Below are 26504 nucleotides of genomic sequence, written 5' to 3'. Positions count from 1 at the left end.
TGCTCGCTTGCTCTCTCTCTCTCTCTCTCTCTCTCTCTCTCTCTCTCTCTCTTTCTCTCTCTCCCTACCCCCTCTCTCTGTGTGCATGTGCATGCATGTGCATCTGATGTGTACATCTACATAAATGTGGAAGACAAAAGGTCTAAGTTAGTGTCTTCTTCAATTGCTCTCTACCTTATTTGGGAAGGGGAGGGGAAGACAAGATCGCTCTCACCCAACCTGGAACTCACTGATTTGGCTAGACTGGGATGGCCAACAAGCCCCAGTCATCCTCCCTTCCCCGCTTCCCCAGAACAGGGGTTACAGACTCACACCTCGGGTGATGAGGATCCAGAATCAAGACCTCATACTTACATAGTAAGAGCTTTACCAGCAGCTCCATTTCCATCTCCCTAGACTCTAGAGCCTAGAGTCATCTTTCAAGCCAGCAGCAGAATTGTCTGTAGTCCCAACTCCATCCTGGTCTTCTAGTGGAGATAAGATGGCTTGAATGTGAGTGAAAAATTAAAACCCCAAATGAGGTTGCTGCACCCATACACTGGTGAGAGGGCCCTACATTCACCATTGGAAGATATGTCCTACCCTAGGGTCTCTTATCAGCTGTGACCTCCCTGTGGCTCTGTAGAATGAATGACAATGTCTTGCTGGTTGGCCAAATCTTACAAGTGACAGTAACGTTTTCCCATTAGCTCCAAGGCAGCAGCCTTTTGGGCTTGACAAGTTGAAGCCAGCTCTGATGAAGGAGAAAGGAGAAAGAATGGTATATTTGGTGTGTGAGAAGAGGAATGGATACGTTGTCAGTTTTCTCTCTGAAGCATATCACTATTATATCACTTTTATAGACACCTCTGTCTTGTGGCAAAAGACAGGAGAGAGTGTGAGCGATAGGACTGGAGAGAGCCCTCCTTTCACACTGCCTTCCCTCTGTCTACATGGGGTATGAAGGAGGTGCTGCGAGAGAGGACGCCTGTGAGGTCTTCATCTCTGCTCGTTAATGCCTTCAGTGCCCTTGTTGGTCAGACCTCTATGCTTACTCTGCTGTTATTTATGGAGGCTCTGTTCTTCTGCAGAAACAGTAAAGCCTGCACCCTTCTGGATGTGGAAGACAAGTGGCATTGTTGGTCATTTCCGTCCTTCTCACATACCCATAAAGCTGCTTGGGTGGGGGTGGGTGGGTGGGTGGGTGGTGGGTGTGTGTGTGTGTGTGTGTGTGTGTGTGTGTGTGTGTGTGTGTGTGTGTGTGTGTGTGATTCCTTTGAAACAACAAGATGTTCAGCGGCCTGTATTCCAGAGGAGGAGGTGTATGTTTGAACAGACAGGCAAAACTATTTATAGATTGTTGTGTTTTGTGTGGAAGGGAAGAGGCAGAAGTCAGCTTTTATGTTCTCTTCCTCTCTCCCTATAGGTTCTTGCTAGTACTAGAGACATGAAACGTTTCAAATCTCAAGTAACAGCAATGCTTGATGTACTTTGCCTAGACTAACCAAAGAATCATGGAGGTTTTGATCACTTCCCATTAGCATGAACACACGTCTCTGTCCTGACAGATTTCGTTTGAGGGGACACCTCCTTTCTAATCAGGATAAACAAGTTACTCAGTGTTTCACCTGTCTTCTCAATTCCGGAGCTGAAGGAGCCACATGTGAAGGAATTCTGCACACTCCAAATGTTTTCCCAGCCACTGCCCAAACTTCAGAGAGCCTGTTCTAAAAGGAACTGAACCTGACATTTCCCTTAGAACACTTTCGGCTTCAACAATGAGTCCCAGGGCTGGTCACCCACATTTTTCTGTGTAATCGTGGGTTAAAAGAAACTCAAAGGCAAGAAGGCCATGTCACCACAGTCACTCACAAATTCCTACGGGGTGCGGTGTGTCCAATCCTGGTCAGAGGGTGAGGGTGGCAGTCAAGAGGGTTTAATGCCACCCCCACTGTCTTTAAAGTATAGTATGCTGCTTCTGACTTTACCTCCTACCCAGGAGGCAGGAGGAATGAGCCACTGCTTATTGCTCTCAGAGTCTCAAAATGCATCCAAATCTGTGGGTTGCTCTCTTTGCAAATCCAGAGCAGAGGGCTAGCTTCCCACTCTCCAGCCCATTCTGTTTCCCTTTGCATTTTGATGGATTGGAAGAATAAAGGGCTTTCATTCCAAAACCATCAAGGAGATTCTCCTGAGTGTTTAGAACTTGGAAATACCGGTTTCATGTGTTTGCTTTTCACTTGGTATTTGAAAAAATGGTGTGCTGACATTGCCTTGGGGGTGTAGGTTCCTAGTTTGGAGAGTGCTGGAAACAGCACAATGGCTTTGCTTTGAATTTGAAATGAATTACTTTCTTTGAATGGAGGTGTGACCTAAGATGTGCCTATTTTCACATCTGTTTCTGTGGTTATAGTAAATTCTTTGGTTCCAAGTCATGGGAGCAAATGGTATGTCTTCTGGCAGAGTTATTTACAGACCCTCAGACATGATGTTTTATGGGGAAGGGGGAATTTGTCTTTGAAAAGCTCCACAGTGAGGCTAAGATGAGGGCAGCCAGCTTGGCACCTGGCTACCTACAGGTTTCCTACCTCATTATTAAACTCTGGGGAGCCTGCAAAGATTAAGAGGCTGGGTAAGGGGAAATATGTGGGCGGGGTAGGATCAGAGCCTAGCTATTATCTGCTTAGGTACAGAGGAAGCCAAGCTACCTGGCAAGTCACCTGGTTGCTAAGGCAACAACTAAAGAAGTGTTGTGACTTCGAACTGAGCATCAGTCTCTTTGTACTGATGTCCCTGAGACCTGATTTCTGTTCTTGGTTCTTCTCAACCTGGATTCTATCCTCCTGCTTCCGGAGGGGAATGGTTTTATACGCCAGATGCACTGTCTGTGTGAACGTAGAACTCTAGCGGGCAAGCTGGAGGAGGCTACCATGCTCTCCTTCTTGTTTCTAGCCTGGTGGTGAGAGAGGAAGGACAATGACATAGACATTTGAAGGATCAGAATTAAGCATGCTGAAGGGATTCTTGCATGTCAACACACCTGGTCCAGCATATACCATGGTGTGAGGTTTCCCCCTGAGATGTCTACAGTATTAAAACATAAGAGAGTCTGTGTTTTAAGTGTGAGTCTCCAGCCTGACTGTGAGAACACGAGGTGGCTGTCCTTTACACTCACGGATCCGGTGTCTTCTGTTTGGATTATGGAGGTCAAGATCATCTTACTCACAGATTAGTGACCTCTAGTGACTAGCTCTCTACTGTGCCCTCTGAGGACTTTTGGACTTCTCCATATCGCCCTTAATCACTCAGCTGCTTTACAGTAGAGCGTGTGTCATATTGTGTCCATGTTGCTAGCTCAGCCTCTAAAGTGTTCTATTGCATATGTATGGGAGCGTCAGCTGGAGCCCTGGGACCTATATAGACAATGTGGAGGTGGGTGTGTAAGTTTGTAATCCCAGCACTGGGGAGGCAGAGACAAGTGGATTCCCAGAGCTTGATGGCCAGACAGCTTAACCTGCATAGTAAGCTCTAGGTTCATAAGAGATTGTCTTTCAAAAAACAAGGTAGATGGGTCTAGAGAGATGGCCCAGCAATTAAGGACCATTCTATTCTTGCAGAAGACCTTGCACTAACCTTGGGCAGCTCACAATCACCTATACTCCCAGCTTCAGGGGACCGGATGCCCTCCCTGACTTCTACTGGCACTCGAATTCATGTGCATATGCTCCCATACAGACATGCGTGCACTCTCTCGAGCGCATGCACACACACTAGATTAAATAGTCTTGTACTTAAACTTCTTAATCATAAATACATATTTGGAACCCATATATATTCATTTAGAAACACCTCTTTGTTCTACTTTCACATGAAGCAACTTAACTATGGCCCTTATCTATAAAGCCAGACACTTTTTCACCTTTTGAACCATTTTTCGGGTTGTGCAAGCCACACTCTGGAGCAGATCAGCTTGATGCCCATCTGAATTGCTGGAGGTACAGAGCACTTTGAGTCAGTGTTTTATACTATTAAGATAACTTTGTCCCAAGCCACAAGTGCCTGTCCCTTTATCCCTGAGATGTGTTACTCCTTCCCACAATTAGCGTAGTCATGAGTTTCAGGAGACTTGGTCAACGAGAGGGTGGCTCTTTAACATTAAACTAAACTGTATCACTAAGAATTTTTTCACTGTGTCCATGTTGAGTATATTTTCATGCATCATGAAACTTAACCACTGACTGAGTTGCTTTTGAAAGCAACTCTTTAAAGATGCCATTTTTATTTATAGTGCCAGCAAGCACTTGTGGCTGTGAAAGTCACACTCTCAGAAATAATTACTAGGTAAACTTATTTTCTTCCTTAATGAAAAATAAGCAGTACAGCAAGGTGACTTTTTATAAATATTTGAGCCCTAATGGAGATGCTTTCAAGGTAATATACTTTCCATAAACAGAATTATGTTGGTCAAAATGGAATGCTAAAGAGAGCAAGAAATCACACGATAATCTTTACATGATCTTAAAACATTAAGGAGATGAAGGCTTTTATGATGGGTGCATGTGGGAAATAAAAACCTTATGCTTCCTTATCTCTGATTGAGGTGTATAGTAGCAAATGAGCTTGTCTTAGGCGAGCAATATAAGTGCCTTAATGCAGTAAAGCCCTTCAACCTGATCATGATAACAAGCCGAGTCTTCTGGATGTCTGAGAATTGTGTAACAGAAAGTGTGACAGATTCCCCCTCCACACACACACACACACACACACACACACACACACACACACACCATGATGTTAAAAGCTTTGAGTCCTAATCAGACTCACTAAACCACCGTTCTCCACAGAAACAAATGAAGATAATGCCCATTTCATGTCTCGACCTGGGAATCCCAAGGTGATTTACCAACATGAACTGATCAATTCTCCCGACACTTCTGGAAATGACATTAATATCTTTGAACTCATCACATAAATGGAGTCTGTGTTTTCCAGGGAATTCAAATGTCTTGACTATGATTAAATTGGAAGGGAAGAGAGGAGTTAAAGCAAAGGTAATCCTTGTCTGAAATATGGTAAGGTGCCTGAATTTACACAAGAATGTCTTTTCTGGGGATTGTAAAGTAGGGAGGTGAGAGGGTGCCTTGGCTTTGCTTATGCAAGCATATTAAATAGGATCCCACTAGAGAAAAATCATTAGACCTCCCCCAAGTGACTCTTTTTAAAGTGCTTCTTTTGATTTAGTGTGTAATAAGACAACGAGCTTGAAATAGTGCTGCCTGCTTAGTGTCATCCAGGCGAGGAGTCACAGCTTGTGGCTTTGCAGAGAACGAGCTCCCACTAACAGACCGATCTCTGATGCTGTCCTAGGAATAGTTCTCACTTTGGGGAACTTCCAGTGAATGGTTTCCCACTCCCGTGTAACCCAGCTTCTAGTAAATTGCATGCCAAGATTCTCTACACGTCCCCCGCTGAAACCAGAATGCACTCTGCCTGGGTCTCTCCCACACGAATGGGTGCTGGATGGGGAGAAAAAGGACATTGCAGAAGGAGACTTGTGTATTGTGGGAAGCAATGGGACCCTGTGCTGTTCATTTTAACACTGTTCACTATTCCTTGAGTATGTAGACACAGAGGTTTTTTATAAATCACTTGGTTTGACATTGAAGCAATACAAATACCACTGGCATATTGAAAAGATAGATGGGGGCTGAGGAGATGACTATGCTAATAAGAGCCTGCCTCAAAAGCATGAGGACCGGAGTTCGTTCCCTTAGAACTGGTGTGAAAAGAAACTAGGTGCTGTGGTGTATTTAGAATCCCAGCCTCAAGGAGGCAAAGGCAGGCTTTTCCTAGCACTCACTGGCAGGCCATCCTAGCCCACTTGGCAAGTTGTGAACCATAGAGAGTCCCTATCTTGGCAAAAAAAAACAAGTTGGCTGGTACCAGAGGAGCAGCACCCACCCAAATTTTCCTTTGGCCTCCAAACTTAAACACACACACACACACACACACACACACACACACACACACACACACTCACACACCCCATGTACAAGATGAATGGGGCTGGCATGTATACCACTCATGAGGAGAGTGCTTGCTAGGCATGCATAAGGTCCTGGGCCAGTCCCCAGCACTGCAAAATCATAATAATAGTAAATTAAAAAAAAAAAAACTAACAAACAAACCCATCATGTTCATGTTCTCCATTACCTTACCAGGGCAACTTTAATTGGCTTTATATACACATGGTTCCCTTTAAGTGTGCTATTGAATAGGAACATCCTAACCATATCCACAAGTCATGACCAACACAATATTTCAGGAAGTTAATTCTGAGGAATCATCAGCAGGAGTTTTTTTTTTTTTTTTTTTTTTTTTTTTTTTTCGGACAAAGACTGCTTTTTCAGAATGTCTGGCTTGTGTTCATGTTAATTTCGCTGCTCTTTATCACAAGCAGGTATCTTATTGCTGCATTTAATGTTCTGTCTTACTAGGCTGCCAGGGTACATACCCTCCTAAGTACTACCTATATGCTTTCTTTCCTATATTAACTATTTAGGGTTTGGATTAACAGCCTGACCTAATAGCAAATCTGAAAAAAAAAAAAAAATTGGACTGGTGCCAAGCCTTTCTGCCCAAAGCCCTCACCCATAGGTAACTTTAAAAAGTGTGGTGTTTGGGGCTGGGCGGTTAGTTCAGACTAGTCAGAAAGACTGGCATTTGGGCTACAGGCATGGTGCTTCTTACAGGCAAGGGCTGAGTGGTTTTATGCTACACGTGAACAGCTGAGGGGCAGAAGTTTATTTTAATTGATTTACTTGTCTGTTATTTTGAGATGGGGTCTTATGTAGCCCAGGCTGGCCTTGAATTCCTTATGTAACTGGGTATGATCTTAAATTTCTCGTCATCTTGCCTTTATCTCCAAGTGCTGGGAGTACAGGCATGTACCACCATCCCTGTTTTGTTTTTTTGTTTTTTGTTTGTTTGTTTTGCTTGTGTGTGTGTATGTGTGTGTGTTTATATGCTGTTCAAATGCACAATGATGGGGATCCAATCATGGTTTTATGCATGCAAGGCAAGAATTTTACCAAATGAGCTACATCCTCAGCACCAGAGCTTTCAGTAGAATCTGGCCAAATTTGGTGCCTTCTTCAGTGGCCCGTGTTTCCTGGAGGGAGTCACATGCCACTGTGAATTAGGAAGTGATTATCTCAGTTGGAAAACAGAGGTAGAACTAAAGCTAGGGAAGTTGAAGCCGGATCACTGAACACAGGAGAAAGTAGGCTCTCCTGGATTATAGGATGTAACCAGCCACTCACACACAGACACACACACACACAGAGGTAGCATGTTCATAAACTCTTGTCTCTGAGGACTGCTGTGTTCCAGAATCAAAGCAGTTCCATGTTGGTCAGGAACAGCCTGGTTTGATTTTTTTTTTTAACCCTATGTAATTTTGAATGTGGATAGCAGTAGAAAAATTGGGGGGAACAGCTTCTATTACATCTGGTGCGGGTATACAGGTCGTCTGCTTCCTTCTAGTGTCTCTCCTTTCCCCTGAACAATTTACTGACCTTTTTGGGTCATTTTCCTTCTTTGTTTTATGTTTGTCTACATATAAGATTGAAGGCATGATCATTGTGAGCAATAAGAACTACATGCCAGCCTCTCTTGATTTCTGGGGCCACCAATTTTGATAAAATGGACTGAAATTTTAAGGATCAGTTTCCTAGCATGGGGGTGGCATTACTCCTCTTTTGTATTTTTGTCATATATAAAAGGAATCCTAATTTCCACAATGCTAAAATGAACAAATCATGTGGCCTCATATGCAAGCGATATGTATAGTGTAAGCAGCTGTTGCATGCCTTTTCCTGGGGAAACGTGAATAAATGAATGCATGTCTATCCACTCCAGATAGGGCACAAGCGAGTGGGCCAGAGACGCACTTCTGCTTAAGTCTAGCTTGGTGAACCAGTGAGTCAGTTGAGGTTACTCACAGGGCAGGAGTGACTCCAGCCTGCCCCAGCTCTGGTAATGACTCCACAGACCCATACCACTTAAGTCCCCCTACAACTCACACACAGATTCAGCAAAGAGTCTTCTCTCACTCAAGATTGTTGACTGCTCATCTGACCCTGTGGAGGGGCCTCATAATGTCTCCTAAATTTTCCAAAGTCCTTCCAGTGAGACTGCTTCACACAGGTTTTGCTTTCTGAGAAACCCAAGAATTCCCAGGGGTCAAGTGAGGGTTTAGGAAAACAACACAGAAAACTTACTCTGAGTAATCCAAAGTGCCAGCTAATCACTAAGCTGGTAGGCAAGTTTCATTAACCACGCTTTTCAACCACAGTTACCACATTTCTCAATAAAGAATGTCTGAAGTGTGGGTGAAAGACACAATGTACACACCAGGAGGGAAGCAAAAAATCTGGTCACCCCACTTTCTTAACCTAAGGTGCTAATTAGGAATATCTTTTTAAATGTATGTATATTCAAGAATTGAGCTTTGGCCAAGTGGAAAGTTCTGGACTAGATGGTGCAGTATTGTGAATGCACTTTGGGGCCACTGGACTGTGTTCTTACATTGGTTATGACGAAGCTGGGGAGACAGCTTGTTACACAAGCAGGAGGACCTGAGCTTGATTCCCAGCACCCAAGTGAAAAGCCAGACACAGTGGTGTTCACTTGGAATCCCAGTGCTGGAGAGACAGAGTTGGGTCAGCCAACCTGAACAAATCAGCAAGCTCCAGGTCCCAGGGACAGCTAAATCAGCAAGCTCCAGATCCCAGTGAGAGACTGCCCCTGTATTAGATGTCTACAAAGGATTTTGTATAAAGGTAGGTTCTGGATTAAAACAGCAGCATATATTTGCAAGTCACTTCTGTTGGTGATGAAGACTCTTTCCAAATTATTACCATGGGGGACGACAGATTTTGTTTTAAAAGTCAACTTCTGGAGATGGGAAGATGGCTCAATTGGTATGTGCTTTCCATACATGCGTGAGGGCCTGAGTTCATATCCCTAGCACTCATGTAGGAAGCTAGACATGATGATATGTGTGCCTGTAATCCAAGCCTCAGGGAGGTAGAAACAGGAGGATCCGTGGAGCCTGCTGGCCAGATAGTCTAGCTCAATGGGTGAGCTACAAGTTCTGTGAGAGACTGTCTCAAAAACTACAGTGAGGCACAAATAGAGAGAGACACTTGACATTGACTCCTGGCCTCCTCATGCACCACACACACACACACACACGCACGCACGCACGCACGCACGCACGCACGCACGCACGCACGCACGCACGCGCACACACACACACACACACACACACACACCAGTGAGATCCATATTCTATGTTCAAAGCAATGGCTATATTTTATCTCACAGTCCTTTGCATGATAAGTACTCAAAGAAATATGCAGTTGTGTGATATGAGTATGATACGGATATTTAGTAAAAAATGTATCAAGGGGTTAATTCCAATATTATATTGCCTTAACTCAAAATGAAGTAGTTGGTATATAAACTATATCATTTTCCTCAATCTCTTTTTTCTTTACGTAAAAAATGGACTACAATAGCTTCTCTCTGGCTCTCCTGTCCATTTTTGAGACATCAGATCTTATAAGGTACTGTCATGGACTTGGCTGACAACTCCAGCTCTGCATGCGGTATTGAAACTTCATGGAAAATAACAGTTACTTGTACATTTTCAATGTTTCAGATGATATTCTGGGCAAGTTTTGTTTCTGCATGGCCCATAGCCAGAACCCTACTGTTTTTCAATTTGTTTAAGTGTAACAGCTTAGACAGCATATGTACGTGTTCAGTTGAAGATAAAGGATATCACTATTTTTAGCCTATTACAAAGAAAACCACATTTTCTCTTAAATGTCCTGATCTAAAGTAATTTGAACACGATTTCTGTACAAATCATGTTCATGAGATTGGCTGTCAAGTGTGGTTTTTTTAAGGAGTACTCTTGAGGAACCAATGGGACTCTGCAAACTTAGATACACTCTGAGCCGTAATGGTGGAAGATGTCAGTTTTTAAACAGCACTTTGAGAAGTAGTTAACTTAAAAGTACAGCAATTCTGAGTGCAGTGAGAATGGTTCTGGAGAGGAAAGTCTTGATACACTAGGGGAGGAAAAAGTTGACAGAGCCACTACAATGAGGGGACAAACAGGCACAACTCCCACGGGTGAAAACTTTTCTCCCTCAACCAACTTCCGATGCTGTCCTCAGTGAACCCCCAGCAAACCCTCCCTCCTTGCTGGCTGCTGAGTCTGATCCGTGGAAATTCACCCACTGGCCTTGTTTGGTAAATCATAGACAACAGTCAATCACATTCTTCCCTTCCATCACACCCCCCACTCCGTCACAGCCTCCACCCACCCCATCGCACACCCCCAATTCCATCACATACCCCTCTCTTCCACCACGCCCCTCCATTCCATGTTTGAAGGGAGAAGCTGGAACTCTGAAAGGACAGAGATGTAATTTTCCCTCAGTTTAGAGTAGTCTCTCTCTCTCTCTCTCTCTCTCTCTCTCTCTCTCTCTCTCTCTCTCTCTCTGTGTGTGTGTGTGTGTGTGTGTGTGTGTGTGTGCGCGCGCGTGTTTGCATGCATGTACACCTACACATTTGTTGGATTTCACCAATTTGAAAGAAGAGTAACAGGTGACTTGACTCCCTTCTCGGTAGCTAATGCCACTGTTGATACCTTGGGCCAGTTTTAACTTTAGTATTGGATAAAGATTTGGTAGCAGGCCTCTAGCTTTGGAAAATAAGACATATAAGGTGGAAATTTTGCCTTATTCTATTCTAGAACCTTTAAGTGCTAGGGATTCTGGTCTTATATCTCTTAGTCTTTCCATTTTCCATTAATTAAGTTTCAGAGTAATATGTAGACATTGGAGTGACTCATAAGTAAGTGCAGTGATGGCTTCCTCAGTGTTTGCTATTTTATACCATGATATTTCATGACCCACTGTCCCTGTATTTGTATATATCAAAAAGAGTTACCCCTTCCTCTATATCTCTGAAAGCCCTACCTCCTTTATGTTATGGGAGTGGTACTGTGTTTTTCTGAATTCAGATTTTTCCCTTGAAGCCCAGTGCTAGACATCAGTAGCAAGCCCTGTGATGATAAGGGGAAATAACAGACACTGCACAGGCTACTTCCTGCTAAGCTGGATGGTCCTAGGCACTGTGCATTAACTGGGTTTATGGTATCTTTCCATTCACAATGGGTTTATCAGGATATAGCACCCATTGTAAGCAAAGAGTACCCTCATCTTCCCAGTCCCTTTCCACAGAGTGGATACTGGGTGTCTGATGTGATGTTGCTGCTCTCTTTATGAATCTTGGTGATATGAATCTTGAAAATTGTCTGACCACATGTGGAAGGGTTATACATGAGTCTACCGTGTGCCACATTCAGGTTATATAGCCATCGGGCTGTCGCTCACTCCGTCTCTCTGTTTGCTTCCTCATCTGTTACAGGAAAATAGTAAGCCTACCTTCACAAGGTTTGGAGGCAAATTGAATGAGAGCTAATAAAGTAACTTCAAGTTTTGTAGGTTTTCAAAAACAAAACTTACAAAGACAAAGGTGTCTCTGTATGCAGATAGTGTCTCTGACTGTCTAAGTGGGTTTTGGTAGAGTGACAGGGCTTACCTTTCAGAGAGATAGCAAGCTCTGATGACTGATTTCTCTGAATTCTGATTCTCCACCTTGCTGCATATTAAGAGCCCCCAGCCAGAGCTTTTTCACAATCCCATGGTGTGAGCGGTACCATTTTCTCAATCTCTCCAGAGCACTACACTGTACAGCCAGGGTCCTGTACTGATATTTGGGAATGTGGACATTCACTGAAAGGGATTGAAGTCTAGGAAACAAAGCAAGTTCAAACTGCATGTTGGTTTTGGAAATCAGTCCTTGCAAATGGACCACCCAAGTCCTGGTTGGCTGCTCTGAAAGCTCATGACTGGAGGGTCATGGTTCTAGAAAATGGGCTAGAGCTTCAAAATGTGAGATGATAAAAATAACATTTATATACTCACCATATGCTAAAGGCAGTCACTCTACATCCAAACCTGAGTTAATTAAAGATAATTTGCTCTACATATACATGTGTATTTGTGTAACTGGGTATATAAATATATCCAAGTTTGTATATGTGTTTGTACATACACACACAAAGGTTTTTCTCAAGAGCCAGGACTACAAACACTCCCTATGCAAATTTGCTCTTACCTCTTCTCAACAAATGGAGCTGAGCCACTTGGAAAGGATACATGGTATACAACACATGTAAAGTTAGGGCCATACTTCGTGCCATATACAAAAAGTTCAAAGTAGATCAGTGATTTAAATGTAAGAGCTCAGACTATAAAGACTGTCACAAGGGAGCATGGAGATAATTTGTGAGCTTGGATTTGGCATTAGATTTTTAAGATGCTTTGCACAAGAGTCAAAAGTACAAATAGATTTTGCTTCATCAAAATAGATTCAAAGGAAAAAGTCAAAAGACAACTCACAGACTGAAAGAAAATTATGTACATGAATCATCTAATGCGTGATAAAAGTCCAGTTCATAGAATACATGGAAAACCCTTACAACTCAGAAATTAATCAATAAATAAACCAATATAAAAATGGACAAAAGCATCCAATGGACAGTTTTTTTTTAAAGTGGATACACAAATGGTCCAGATGCACATGAAAAGCCACTAGGTATCTTTAATATTGGGGGAAGTGCAAATCAAACCAGAGTTTTCACACTCAGTAGGGTGGTCATGGTAAGAAAAACAGTAAGAAGCAGGATGTAGACCAATTGGAATCTTTAGTCTTAGGTGTCTCATGTAGTACAGTTTGATTTTGCACTTGCTAAGTAGCTGGAGGTGATCTTGAACTTCTGATCTTCATACCTCTACCTGCCAAATGCTGATTAGAGTTATGTGCCACCGCACTTGATTTACATGGTACTGGGGATTGAACCCAGGGCCTTGTGCATGCTAGGCAAGCACTCTACTAACTGAGCAAACACCCTCGGTATCCTCAAACCTTCAACCTTGATAGGACATTCAGTATCATGAAGCCAGTGTGCTAACAGTTTTGAAGTTCCTTGAATAGCTAAACATATAATTACTGTGTGACCCAGATTTGCCAAGCCATCTACACTGGTCTTGGATTCCTTGCATTCATCACTCCACTTTCTACCAGCAACCTAGAACATTCCATGTTTGTCAACTTAGGTGCCTCTTGGTGTCTGGTTATTGAAGCTAGATGTTGGGTGTCCCATGTGGCCTTTATACCAGGCTAGCTCCCGCATACCACCAAATGTTAACTCCAGCACAAATGCAGGAATTTCCATGTTACTTCCCAGCAGACCCATGAGATTCCTGCAAACTCCATACAGTGAGAGAGTCACATGTAAAGAGATGTGGATGGATTGAAAGGGCTTTAGATAGTTACTGTCAGGACGTTAATGCTTTGAAATGGGGGTCACAGAGTCTCCGTTCTGATCACCTTGAAGGGGATGTCTGAGCCCACAGCCCAGTCTCAGAACAGAAGCAACCTGTGTTAATGAATCTCTCCACTTTCTCTCTCTTTATCTTTTTCTGCTGGGGTCAGCAGGAATGGAAATCTTTTTTTTTTTCTTTTTAGATCAGTCTTATTATGATTATGATTATGCTAAGATACCCGCAGGAGAGAAATGCTGCAATCGGAATTAAAAATAGCATCTTCTGTCCTCCCACACACACTCGAGTGCTTGGAATGTCTTTTCTAAGCGCACACTTTCTGCCTGGCTGCATAAAAGGAACTGTCACTTCGTTTCCAGAACGAAGCCATTCCCGGGAGAATTCCATTGTTTTAGCAATAGAATTTTTGTAAAAGGCCTCTTATTTTGCCTGAAAAAAGGTAACAAAAGTGAACTTTTGAGAGCTCATTCGACAAAACAATTAGGGAGAGAGAGATTGTCTCCTTTCTTGATACAGGAAGCGTGGTAAGCGAGAGACTCCCCTGAGTCTTGATACTAGGATAAACTCCTGAACGTGGAAGATGAAGGCAGAGGGAGAACCCCCATTAGTCATTTTTGTGATACAAACAGGGGCGATACCCCTGCTTGAGAACGTGTTCTAGAAACAGTTGGTGTAAACAGATGTCACTTGTTTTAAAGGGTTTTAAATCCCCTTATTTATTTTGATTTTAGGAATTTTCTTTTTTTGAGACAAGGTTTATGTAGCTTAGGCTGGTCTCAAATTCACTATGTAGCCACTGGCCTTGAACTCTGGGCCCTCATGCCTACGCCTCCGAAATGCTGCTGCAATTAAGGACTGCACCATCACACTCCACTTTAAACGGGAAATAGGAAACCTGTAGAAGGCTCATTGTGGAAAGGAATTTCTTGGGATTTTTAATGAACCAGGATTAGCAGATGTTTTAGCTGGACTTCTTGACTCTGAAGACAAATTACAGCTGCATCTTGTCAGGGTCCTTGACTTCGAAAGCAGTAGCTGGGATGCTGTAGCAAGTAGAACATAGCATCTCACTTGCATGGTGGTTTGAAATGGCCTCAAAATGGTCTATGAATGTGTGTGTTCACACCCAGGGCCCCTCCCCATGCTCCCTCCAGTCATCCCCACAACGAATATTTGGTCCAAATATGGCGTCAAGTTTACAAGTCCACATTCATAGAAAGGATAACTGCATCTCTTAGTACTTTACCTGGCACCTAAGAAACCACATCAAAGTCCTCCTGCCTTTGGTGTTTCAACAGGTAATCCTGAGGCGTGGCGCCAAGAAGCATTCCTGGTACCTAGTGTTCACAGCTAAGCCCATTGAAATCTCAGTTTTGAAGCCAGAATCATTTTCTTAAGCCTCTTCTAAAGGATAAGAAGTTTTCAATGCTGTCTTTGTCTTACTTTTTATTGCATCAGAAAGTTATTGAAGCAAGGAGACAGCTGCCTAGAATGGTTTAAAAAAAGAGAGAGAGGTTAAGGGACTGGGCTCTTAGCTCAGTTTGTGAGGTGTATCAAGCTCTGAGTTTGACCCTCAGCACTGCATAAAATGAGGACTGGTGGTTCATTCCCATAAACTCCATAATACTCAGAAGTAGGGATGAGAGAATCAAGAGTACAAAGTCAGCCTGGGCTACATAGCAAGTTACAGGTATGTTTGGGCTACCTGAGACCCAAAACTTTTAAATTAAAATAAGTGAACAAAGCTGCCATCCAGGGAAAAGGTGTGTGGTGACTCATGGCAGCTAGAAAGGGGATGCTTAACCCAAAGGACAGGACACAGGGACCTCCAGGGCTTCTAATCGCTATTCATTGTCTCCTGGACCACAATACCACCTTCTGTAGAACCTAAGCAATTCACACGAGACCACAAGTGAAGGAAATAAGCTCAGGGGCAAATTTTCAGCAAGAAACACAAGCTATCCTATCCTTAAAATAATTCCCCGGAGTATGAACTAAAAGCCAATCAGCTGTCCTGCATTTGCCCATTGAATTTATTTCTTATTTGCAGTTCATTCTTGCCACAGAGACCCTTTTTTCTCTGGATGGATCACTGTATTTCCTAACAGACTTTGCATCGCACCACTGGGGAGTCACAGCCCAAATGTGTGTGCACCCATGTACACACTCACACACATGCATCCCACAGAGCCTGTACCACATGAGGAAAACCTCACCTTCATGTGATGAGGTGTGCTAACAATAAGACATGGTGGCATGGATCAGTGTGAATGAAAGTTGTTTTAAGTCTTCCATCAGAGGAATTTTTGTTTATTTCTCTGACTTCATATTGTTTGGATAGATACTGACATTAGCACTGAGTCCTCCAACACAAACCAGTTAATACCCCACATATATCCAAGGGTGGCCAGTCTGGAAGAGGCCTCATGGTAGATGGGTCATGCGAGTTGTCAGCTGTTGGTTACATAGGGAGCATGTGATCTTCTGGATAAATCTTGGTCCTTCAGGGCTTCTTGAGCACTTATCTCAACCAATCCATCTGTGCCTTCCCTCCAGCTCTCCTTGTCTGCCTTTGTGAGCTAATGCAGACCCAGGCCTGACTCTCTGAGCTGTTTTACATAGCTTCCATTCCCTGGAAGCCCTGGCCACTTCTTCATCCTCAGAAGTCAGCTTCAGTCCCTTATTGGAAAGAAAGACTCCACAGAGCATTTCATTCATTGCTTTGTAGAATAGTTTTTCTTCAGGTCTGTTAGAGAGAATGCTCTCATTTGATTACCACTGAGGGAGAGGATTGGAGGTCATGACAATCGGAAGGCAATAGAAAAATGTAAACAATGTAAACTCCACTTTTGGAGGGCAAAAGTAAAGTCCCACACATGCAATAAGTTGGTCAAAAGGAATTTATGTTTTATTTGTATTTTATTTTAAAAACAGAGTCCTGTTGTATCTCTCTGGCTGGCCTGGTACTTGGTATGTAGACCAAGCTGGCCTGGAACTCTCAGCAATCCTCCTGCTTCTGTTTCCTGAGTGCTGACATTACAGGCGTATGCCAACATGCCCAGTTAGTTAGTGGGAATTTATCAAGGGCTTTGCATTTACAAAAGCCCTCCGGAGGCTTGCGAGATGGCTCAGCAGTAAAGTGTGCATTTCTCTTATAGAGAACCATGGGCCAGTTTCTGGTACTCAAGTCTGGCAGCTCACAACCTCCTGTAACTCCAGCTTTAGGAGGTCTGATGCCCTCTTCTGGCCTGCATAGGCAATTGCACTTATGCCCACATAGCCATGCACAGACACAAATTATACACATGATTTAAAAGAAAATTTCTTAAAAAAAAAAAAAAAAAAAAAAAAAAAGGTACTCAGAGGCTTATGAAAAACAGACAGGCGCAGACTCTTGTTCATAGAAGTTACACAGGTAGATGTCAACTATTCTAGGAGAAGGAACAAAATGGTGACGACCTCTGAGGAAAAGGAATGAAAGCTGCAGGAATTCATGGCACTTCTCATAGAGAAGTCATAGCATAGGAGGATGCAGGCACGCATGGGACAGGCTGGGCTTGGGAGGAATGGATGTCTAGCAGTCTGATGTGCAGAACAGTGGTGGGCTGTCGGAGAAGAAGTCAGTAGCTCCCAGCGCGCATGCCCTGTCTGTAGCTGATGCTCAGCAGCAGAGCCTTTCACAGCATACGCAAGCCTCTAGGTCCTGCCCCCAGCACCACCCGGAAAAGGAAGGAACAAAAGAAACCTTACTGACGAAGAGGGAAACCAAGTTGGATATGCCAGCTTATAAGAGTATGGATCAGCTGGCAAAGGCCCTTGCCAGCAAGCCCGAGGTCCTGAGTTCCATTCCTGCTACCTGCCTGGTAGAACAAGAGAACTGGCACCGGAGAGTTGTCCTCTGAGCTACACGGATACACACATTCTGTGGCACCTGTATACTCACATGCACATACAAAATAAATCATTTTAAAGTCCTTAAACATCAGATAAAGAATTTGGGCTGGTCTTGATGGCTCATAGCTGGAATCCTAGTGTTAGGAGACTGAGAAAGGAGGATTGCTGTGCCATGAATTTTTGAGGCCAGACTGGACCACGCTGCGGGAATCTGTTTTAAACTGTGCCCCTAAAATGCAGAGATCTTAGAAGATTCCCTAGATTCCCAGTAGATGTAAGGACCAATGAAGGCATGGCATGAGACAGGGAGAAGCTGCAATGCCAAATGGCTACCGCAGGTAATTTGAAACCATGAGAGCAACTCATTTTGGCTAGAGAATACTGAAGGCAAGCAGAGTGATGTGACCCGCTATGTGACGAGGAGTCAGGACTAGCATGGTGGCTGTGGGAATAGAGTGTGCACAGAGTTAGAAAGTGACAGCCAACAGGCCGTGGGAGACAGAAAAGACAACAGTGCCATCGGTGTGAATTAGAAACTGATCTGGGAGTGAGTGGAAAGTTTTGAATGGAAATTGGTTTGCACCATACATACCCAATGGCTTGGGAGAAATGCCAGTGTCTAGCACACAAGTTTACAAAGTGAATGGAATATAAGGAAAGCATTATGGGAAAAGAAATGAGTTTATAGCTAAGTGTGGTGGTTCGAATAACAATGCCCCCTCCCCACAGGCTCATGTATTTGAATGCCCAGGGAGGGGCATTATTTGGAAGGATTATAAGGATTGGTTGGTGTGGCCTTGTTGGAGGAAACCATTGGGGGTGGGCTTTGAAGTTTCAAAAGACCATGCTAGGCCCAGTCTCTCTCTCTCTCTCTCTCTCTCTCTCTCTCTCTCTCTCTCTCTCTCTCTCTCTCTCTCTGTCCAGCAGGATGTAGCTCCTAGCTATTATTCCATTAGCTTCCTGCATGCTACTATGCTCTCCACCATGATGACTGATGGAAACTATAAGCAAGCCCCCAATAAAAATGCTTTCTTTCATAAGCATTACCTTGCTCATGGTGTCTCTTGACAGCAATGGAACAGTGATATATAGCTCAGGATAAGAGTAAAATTCAGGAAAGGAAAATAAACTCAAAAGGAGGCGTAACTGGATGTTAGAATGCCAGGAGCTGGGCATGGTGGCGCATGCCTTTATTCCCAAGGCTGAGGCAGTCAAGAGGTTGATGCAGGAGGATAACTGTGTGTTCTAGACTAGGCTGTGTAATGACAAGGCCATCAGTGATACATAGCAAGACTCTGTCTTTAAAGAAGCAAAACGAAAGTCCAGTGTGATGCTGTCTCAGAGAAACCAGAAGCATTAGACAAAAGCTGAAGTACTCACTAGGCATGGTGGCATGCTCCTGTAATCCCGGCATATGGAAGGTGGAGGCAGGAAGGTCAGGTGTTCAAGCCCAGGCTGGGCTACTTAAGACATTGTCTCATTTAAAAACACATGCAAGCATGAGCACACTCATGTGCTTGCACAAACGCATGAAAAAAAAAAAACACTTCAAAGTCACTCGTGTAAAATTCAGACTCTGTTGTAATGCCTGTATTAACAAAAAGAGGATTGAAGGAAGCCCTAGTGAACTGTACAGGGCATCAGAACAACACTAGTTGGGATGACGACTTGGGAAAGGTCACTGCATTTGGGAGGCAGATACATTGACGACCTCTGAAAGAGAAAAAGAAATGGTGGAAATCAAACTCCCAGGCTTTAAGATATTTGTGTTGAAATGGTGGCAGGAGATTTGCACTGCATTTTCTCCTGTTCCCTGGTAAATCAGATAAAGGTGCAAACCTTTTGGAAAGCTTCCAGGACACTGTGGATGTCTTCCAGGAAATATAAATGACAGTGTGCTTATAGGCTGGGGGAAAGTGTTTATAGTCCAAAAGGAAAGGAAAGGGGATGAAGGGCAGAGTGAGACCTGGAGCTATCAGGAGGATGGAGAAAGACTCAAGTGGAGGAAGGTCAAGAAAGGTTTCCCCAGATTTTATGTATATGGTAACAATGTATTGGGTTTGTTTTGTTTGTCTTGATTGTTGGCATCTGTTTGGATTATGTTGTTACCATTCCTCCCAAGCTAGCCATCTTAGAGTAGGATTCATTCACTTCCATCTGGTTGTGTCAGTGAAAGGAAAACCTTCAGAGGGGCAGTTCTCAGACTGTGACCCCTACCCCCAGAATAGCAGCATCAGTCTCACCTGGGGATTCATGAGGATCACAGGTTCTCCTGTTCCCACCCAAACTTTCCCAATCAGCAGTTCTCGGGATGGCTTCCAGCTGTGTGGTGTGGGTTCCAGGTTGAGCCCCATCCCCTCAGGGATCTCCACATCTTCTCCACATGGGATGTGGGTTGCAGCAGCTGGAGCTTTGGGAATTCTGCGAGAATCAAGGATACAGGCTCCTGCTGGCAAGAAGGTGGAGCCAGTGTGTAAAGAGCTGAGAGGGAACTAGCAGCTGTTCAGAGGCCACTGAGGAGTAAAAAGGGATGGACTCAAAGGACAGGAAAGAGAAGGCGGAGTGCAACTGTTCTCAGTCCTGTGGAAGACTTTCAATGAGATGGGGAGCCTCGGAGCGCCAAGCCCTTGCATGGCCGAGAAGGTGAAAGGGCTTGGGGCTGGGGTGATGGCTCATTCAGTAAAATAAGGGCAAGGACCCACATTCAATCTCCAGAGTTAACCATAAAAAGGGCTAAGTATGGCAGGCGTGCGGGTGTCCATTTTTAATCCCAGCACTAAGGAGGGAGATGCAGGTGAAATTTCTGTGAATTTAAGATCGGCCAGGGCAACACAATGAGAGCCTGTTTTAAAGATAAATAAATAAATAAATAAATAAATAAATAAATAAGCCGAGCTTGTGGTCCCAAACATTGGGGAGTCTGAGACAGGTATATCTCTAGGGCCCGATGGCCATGCAGTCTAGCCTACTTGGTGAGTTCCAGGCCAGTGAAAGACCCTGTAAAAACAAAACAAACAAGAAAGACGCCCCAAAAGTTGTCCTCTGGCCTCTACAAGCGTGCACATGTTAAAGTTTACCTACACTTAGAGAAAGGGAGAGTGGGGGAGAGCTCTCAGCAGAGAAAGGATTAAATTATAGCTACAGAGAGGTAAGTCCTTTACAGTGAGGGTTAAGTTCTTCTCCATCAGGCCTGGGTCATTTCTTCTCCATGCTAGCTCTTCCCACTAGATGCTATTAGGAGCTTGCATAAGAAGGCCATGGCAAGGTCTTCCTCATCAAGAAACTTATGAAGTCTCTGAGCCTTCAATAAATCCGACGGAGGATAAAAAAGACACTATAGCAAAGTGCTGACTTGAAAATGACCTTGGTCAAAGTGTGCAGTAGAGACTGTAAGTGCTTTGTGTATTCAAGGGGGAGGGAGGGGCTGGCATGGTGCCCCTTTGTCCTATGGCTGGAGGATGAGATTGTCAGTCAGCCTGGTGTACGTCCCAGAGTCTAACGGCGAGATGCTGGGCAAGTAGGCAGCAAAGAGTCTTGTCTGTTGCATTCTCTCTCTCTCCTTGCTGGCTTAGCTAAGGTTTGTCATAACTATCAGGGTGAAGTATATTCTGCGACCTGCAGGTGGACTATTATTGTATTTGTGCTTTTCTGAGGAGCTAACTAGCTAACATTTTGTCCTGGCTGTTTTAAATGGCAAGAGGCTCAGGGTTCAGCTGGCCAAATTTGTTTCAGATAGGATTGCAGACCGATTCCATTGATACAGAGAACATGAGTGAGCCTGCCTGGGGATATCATCAGTTTGAGCAATGCAAAATACTGATGAATTTTTTTAATGGGAGAATTAAATTGAATGGCAGGAACATGAAAAAGCAGAGACGAACACAGCTTTCCTAATGCTTGCTTCTTTCTATGCGTGCTCCACTCCTTCCTGAGAAAGGTAAATAGAGTCCTGATTTACAAATCAGAAGAGAAGTGGTAGGCACTGTTGGAGTGGGCCATAAATGCTGTTTAAGTACAAGAGATATTTTTTAACAGCTTATAAACACACACACATATGTGAGTATATATATGTTTATGTGTATAGTGTGTGTGTAGTCAAGGAGAAGTCAGAAATTTGAAACCTAAAGCAAAATGATTTTTGTCATCCCTTGCCCCAGAAATTTGCATGTAACAACTGGGTTGGGCTCTTTTATGTGGTTTTCATTTTTGTTGTCTGGTTTGGATTGATTTTGTTTCCGAGACTGGGTCTCACTTTATGGGCCCAGACTCACCTACAATTCTAACACTTACCATGTAGCCCAGGCTGGCCTGGAACTCATGATCCTCCTACGATCATCCTCCCAAGTTCTGGGATTGCACACATGCACCTTTGTGCAGGCATAGCCCCTTTAGAGTGGATTTGCTTCACCTGGGACCTGCATGTGACAAGACAGCTCTCCAGTTCCCTCTATGATGGGGTGACCTTTGGTACTTTAGGGAACAAGGACCTATCTTCTTTGCTGTCACGTCACAAACAATAGTGACATGGAATGGATCTCCCTGGCAGAAATGTCTGGTGCTTGTCAACTCAGGTGGTATAGTAGTCAGAGAGAAGAATGACTCCTTTGAAGTCACTGGAGACCGTTGTTACTTATGTCTTCAACAAGGAGACCCAAAGGACTCCCTCTGAACAGAGGAAGGAAATTAGTTGCACAGCCCTAGATCAGGCCCCACTGATGCTCAACCTGTTTCCAGGCCAGGGCTCTGTCACTGAGCTGCACCTCCAGCCTTGCCTGTGCTAAATTCCACCTTTGGCTTCTCCCCAGGCTTCCTGGGCCCCACACTCTCAATCACAGTGTCTAATGTCCCTTTGTGATTTTTATCTGGGTTTCGTATCTTACCACATGTTTTAAAATACACATTAGTACAATTCTCTAAGGTTCCACCCCTCTTGGTGAGAGGAGGGCAGGCCCCTTGCCTCTCTTGTTTACTGTTCTGGCCCTGGTTGGGTGTCCTGACCTTAAGTGAAATTCTACCCTCTGAATGCACTAATTACTAAGAAAGCGCTTGGTAAGTTGGATCCTCTATAGGAGCCACAATTAATCACAGAAGAGCAGACACCTCCTTCCTCCTTTCTGAGCTAATTTTGTCTCTCCCTTTTTAAAAATTCATCTTGAGTTCTGCTGATCAGTGTTATCAATTCCAAATCTAAGATTTGATATTATTTCACTCTGTCTGTATCAGTACCATCACTACTCTTACTGTTTGAGAGGGCCACTTTTTTTTTTCCCCCTCTTAGAAATCATTCTCCTACTTTCACAGTAAGTACTAAGACTCCAGCTCCCACCTGTGTTGAGCAGTTCAGCTGATGCTCATGACTTGGAGAGGAAACACCTGACTAGCTGGCAGTCAGCCCCCAAAGCCCCGGGGTGGACATTCATTCTTATCCCTCTGCTGTTGCTCCTCGATGCTGCAGAAGTTAAGATAGGTTGATAACAGTGGCCTGGAAGCCATTGTTCCTGGGTCTGCCTGAAGATGGGGAAACAAGAAACCCAAGTGTAGAGATTTTTCTATCGGCTTTAATGCAGGCCTTTGCATTAGCCCGCTGGAGCTAGTCCTTTTCTCTCCTTTTGCCACCTTTGCATATGAGTGTTACAGTCGCTGGGGAGAAGTGGCAGAGAGGCAAGTGGAAAATTTCACAGCCCTGCAGACATTGGGCACAAGAAACTTCACAAATGTGGAATTGAAGGGGGCCCTTTGCTGTGGCTCAAATAAAGAGCCACAGTCCTGCCTGGCTCTAGAGTCTGCCATGCACTCTGCAACTTTAGCCCCACACCTTCTGGGTTTTTTTTTTTTTCTTTTGTTTTGTTTTTTAAATTTCTCCTGGCAATCCCAAGGCTCTCTAACTCTGCCCCTCTTTCCTCCCATACCACAGCACCATGAGGTCCTGCAGACATTTGAGTGCCCCAGGGAGAGCTGATGGTTGGTCCTCAGCCAAAGCTAGCTTTTATACTCTGGCTCTGAGCTCAGTAGCAGGCTGTGACCAATAATAACATCTCCTTTGACATAGTGCCTGCCTTCTGGGGAACTGCAAGTGACTCTCTAAAGCACTCACTGATCTTCCCAGCCACACAGGGAGGTAGGAAAACAGAATCCTTGCTTTCCTTTACAGAAGTGAAGTCAGGTGACTTACTTTGGGATCATGAGTGTTTTTCTGGTGCTGGAATTAAACCCAGGAACTCAGGGGTGCTAAGCAAGCTGTGCCTCTGAGCCATACCCCTAACAATGTTTTCTCACTCTGACTCCTCCCTCCTTGTCTTTGCTGGTTCAGTTGTGTTTTTTGTTTTGTTTTGTTTTGTTTTTTTTGAGACAGGGCCTCCTGTGACCCAGGCTGACTTAGTCCTCCTGTATCTACCTCCCCAGTGCTCTGATCACAGACACCCACCACAGGCTCCAGCAAATAGTGGCTTCCTTTGAGCAACTTTGTATCTCACCTACCATTGGGTTGAAGTTTCCCAGAATTGTCATCAGCTTCGTGGGGGAGGGGAAACAACATAAAAGATTGGTTAGGCCACAATCCTGGATCAAGAACAAAATCAAAATTAGCAAATTAAAAACAAAGCAAAACAGGCAGGTCCTGGAAAATGGTCTTTGGTGAATTATCACTTTGGTTGACCAGATGACCAGGTTGTTGGAAGAACTGATTAGATGATAAATGTATTTACCATTTTTTTTTCCTTCTGGGCTGTTCCTATACCAGGTATTTCTCACCTCCCCTGTGAAAGGAAGAAAGACAACACCAGAGCCTGTGGCCCAGCTGCTGAGGGAAGTTTCCATGTTTCCATGGTGAAGTCTCAGGGAGGCTTCCTGGGAGCAGAGCACAGTGAATGCTGTAAGTGAACAACTGGCTGAAGAGCCTTTGCCTTGGAAAGATCAGTGAACCTGGTGTGAGGGGCTGTTAGTGCGAGCCCTAGGTGATCACCCAGTGGAGTCCTTGTTTTCAGTAGAGGTTCTGTGTGTATTAACCAGGAATTTGCCTTTCCCTGGCTTCTGTGGAACACTGCTAGTGGTCAGCTTGTGGAATGAAAATGCAATACAGGGCCTCTCTGCCCTTGCTACTGGCAGAGACGATGGTCTCAAACGTATAGAGGAATGTTCAAAGCTGTTCTGGGCTGAGGATTAAGGCCTGGATTTCTCTGCATAACTAATATTATTATTTATCCCAGGTTTCTTTTGCTTAACCAGAATGTTGGGTTTTTGTTTTTTTGTTGGCTTGTTTGTTTTTCTGACCCTGAAAATCTCAAGCCTACAGGGAAGAACAGCTATTTAGGGTTCTTCTCTGATTCAGAATTGGCTGGATGATGATGATGATGATGGTGATAATGATAATAATAATAGGCTTTTATCGGGGTGATGGTCTGTGATGTTGAGCTTAGTAAAGTGTGCTTCATGTCATCTGAAGGTTCTTGACAAGTTTTAGGGTCTAGTGGTTGATAAAGTGGTCCATTCCGAGCTTCTAGGAGCCCATTTGCTATGACACTTAAAGTAGGTTTGCCTAGCTCTGCCATTTGATGGTGTCACTTTCTCTCACAACACATATAGAGAGACAGAGAGAGCGCAAAATTTAGGAGACTGCATTTGCTGTGAAACTTAAAGTGGGTTTATGTAGCGCTGCCATTTGATGGTGTCACACAGACACAGAAAGAGAGAGACACACAGACAGACAGACAGAGAGACAGAGGGTGAAGGAGAGGGAAAGAACAAAATTTAGGAGTGTGCATTTGCTGTGAAACTTAAAATGGGTTTACCTAGCTTTGCCATTTGATGGTGTCACATCTCACACACACACACACACACACACACACACACACACACACACACACACACACACCACAAAATTTAGAGTGTTGGCAGGAAGGATACAACCACAGGAAAGTCTTGGGTGGCCAGTGAACACCTCTGAGGAAAGAAGTAATGGTAGCTTTACATTTTAGAATATAAAGAGCCAACTTCAGCTGGAATTTGTGAGCGTGGCTTGCATGTGGCTGCACATTTGGAACATATTTATTGCATGTTTTGAACCTCTTAAGTCTTTCTTTAAATTGTGTTCCTTGATTCTGTGTGTTGGAGAAGAGGTTGCATGTGGAGGTCAGAGGACAACTACGAAGCAGGTTCTCATTCTGTGTGGGTTTCAGAGAACCTGAGTCACCAGGCTTGGTCACCATTGCCTTTTCCCTCTGTGCCATCTCAGGGGCCGCTGAATTTCTTCATGACTCTATCACAATACTTTTCAGTCTGTAACCACTTAACTCTTTATGGTTGCCTAAAAGATTTCATAAAGGTAGGACAGATACAGCACAGAGAGAAAGGGTATGGATGTCAAGTCATTCTAAAAATATCTCATTACATTTTAACATTTATATTAAGATACTTATTCCTCTTTCCTTGTGGTTTAATAGTATTGTCAAAATGAACTAGTTCAATTCAAAACTTCCTAGCTCTTTGTAGCTCAGGGAAGGTGCTGTTGTTTTCGTGTCTTTTCACTTGTGGGTCTGAGCCTGTGCCCATGGAGGTTAAGAGCACGAACCGCTCTTCCAGAGGACCAGAGGTCGGTTCCCAGTACCCATAGAGCAACTCACAACCATGCTTGACTCCCGGCTCTAGGAGATCCAGTGCCCTCTACTGGCCTCCATGGGCATATATGGAACACACACATACATACATACATACATACATACATACATACATACATACACACACACACACACACACTTATAAAAATTTACATCTTTAAATTCAAATTTTCTTGGTGCCTCATTATAGCTCAAGATGCTGCTGTTTTTGTGTGTTTTCACTTGTGGGTGTGTGCCTGTCAGTTCTAGAAGTATGTGACTTGTTCTGTGGTCAGGGTTTCTATTCTTAGTCACACTATTAAGGTCAAGTATATTGATGACTCCAGGCAGGTCACTACCCCACCACCACCAAAGAAAGTGGCATTTTATAAATCTGTGGGTTGCTGTATGGTTCTTGTTCATTATCTATGGACAACTAGCTTGGTTTAGAGTTCACACAAGGAGGAAAATTGTGTATGTACTTTTTTTTACAAAAAAACTCACCACAAAAGTTTCTGTCACTATTATGGAATAATTTGGGGTCCTCTTG

General features: G+C 43.8%; 1 protein-coding gene across 13 annotated transcripts in view; it reads left to right on the top strand.

Annotated features, from left to right (window-relative positions):
* Nucleotides 1-26504, top strand: part of Atxn1 (ataxin 1) — a 406728-nt gene that overhangs the window by 230452 nt on the left and 149772 nt on the right. For 11 of the 13 annotated variants that reach the window (XR_004769403.1, XM_027410018.2, XM_027410014.2 and 8 more), the window contains one exon: nt 24103-24234. The gene's annotated coding sequence lies outside the window, so the exon portion shown is untranslated. Of the gene's footprint in view, nt 1-1547; nt 2508-24102; nt 24235-26504 lie in introns of those variants that run through there. The other 2 variants (XR_004769404.1, XR_004769405.1) reach the window with 2 other exon arrangements.

The sequence above is a fragment of the Cricetulus griseus genome, chromosome 3 (genome assembly GCF_003668045.3).
Source record: "Cricetulus griseus strain 17A/GY chromosome 3, alternate assembly CriGri-PICRH-1.0, whole genome shotgun sequence".
NCBI classification, from domain to species: Eukaryota; Metazoa; Chordata; class Mammalia; order Rodentia; family Cricetidae; genus Cricetulus; species Cricetulus griseus.
This window is presented reverse-complemented; position numbering and strand designations above follow the sequence as displayed.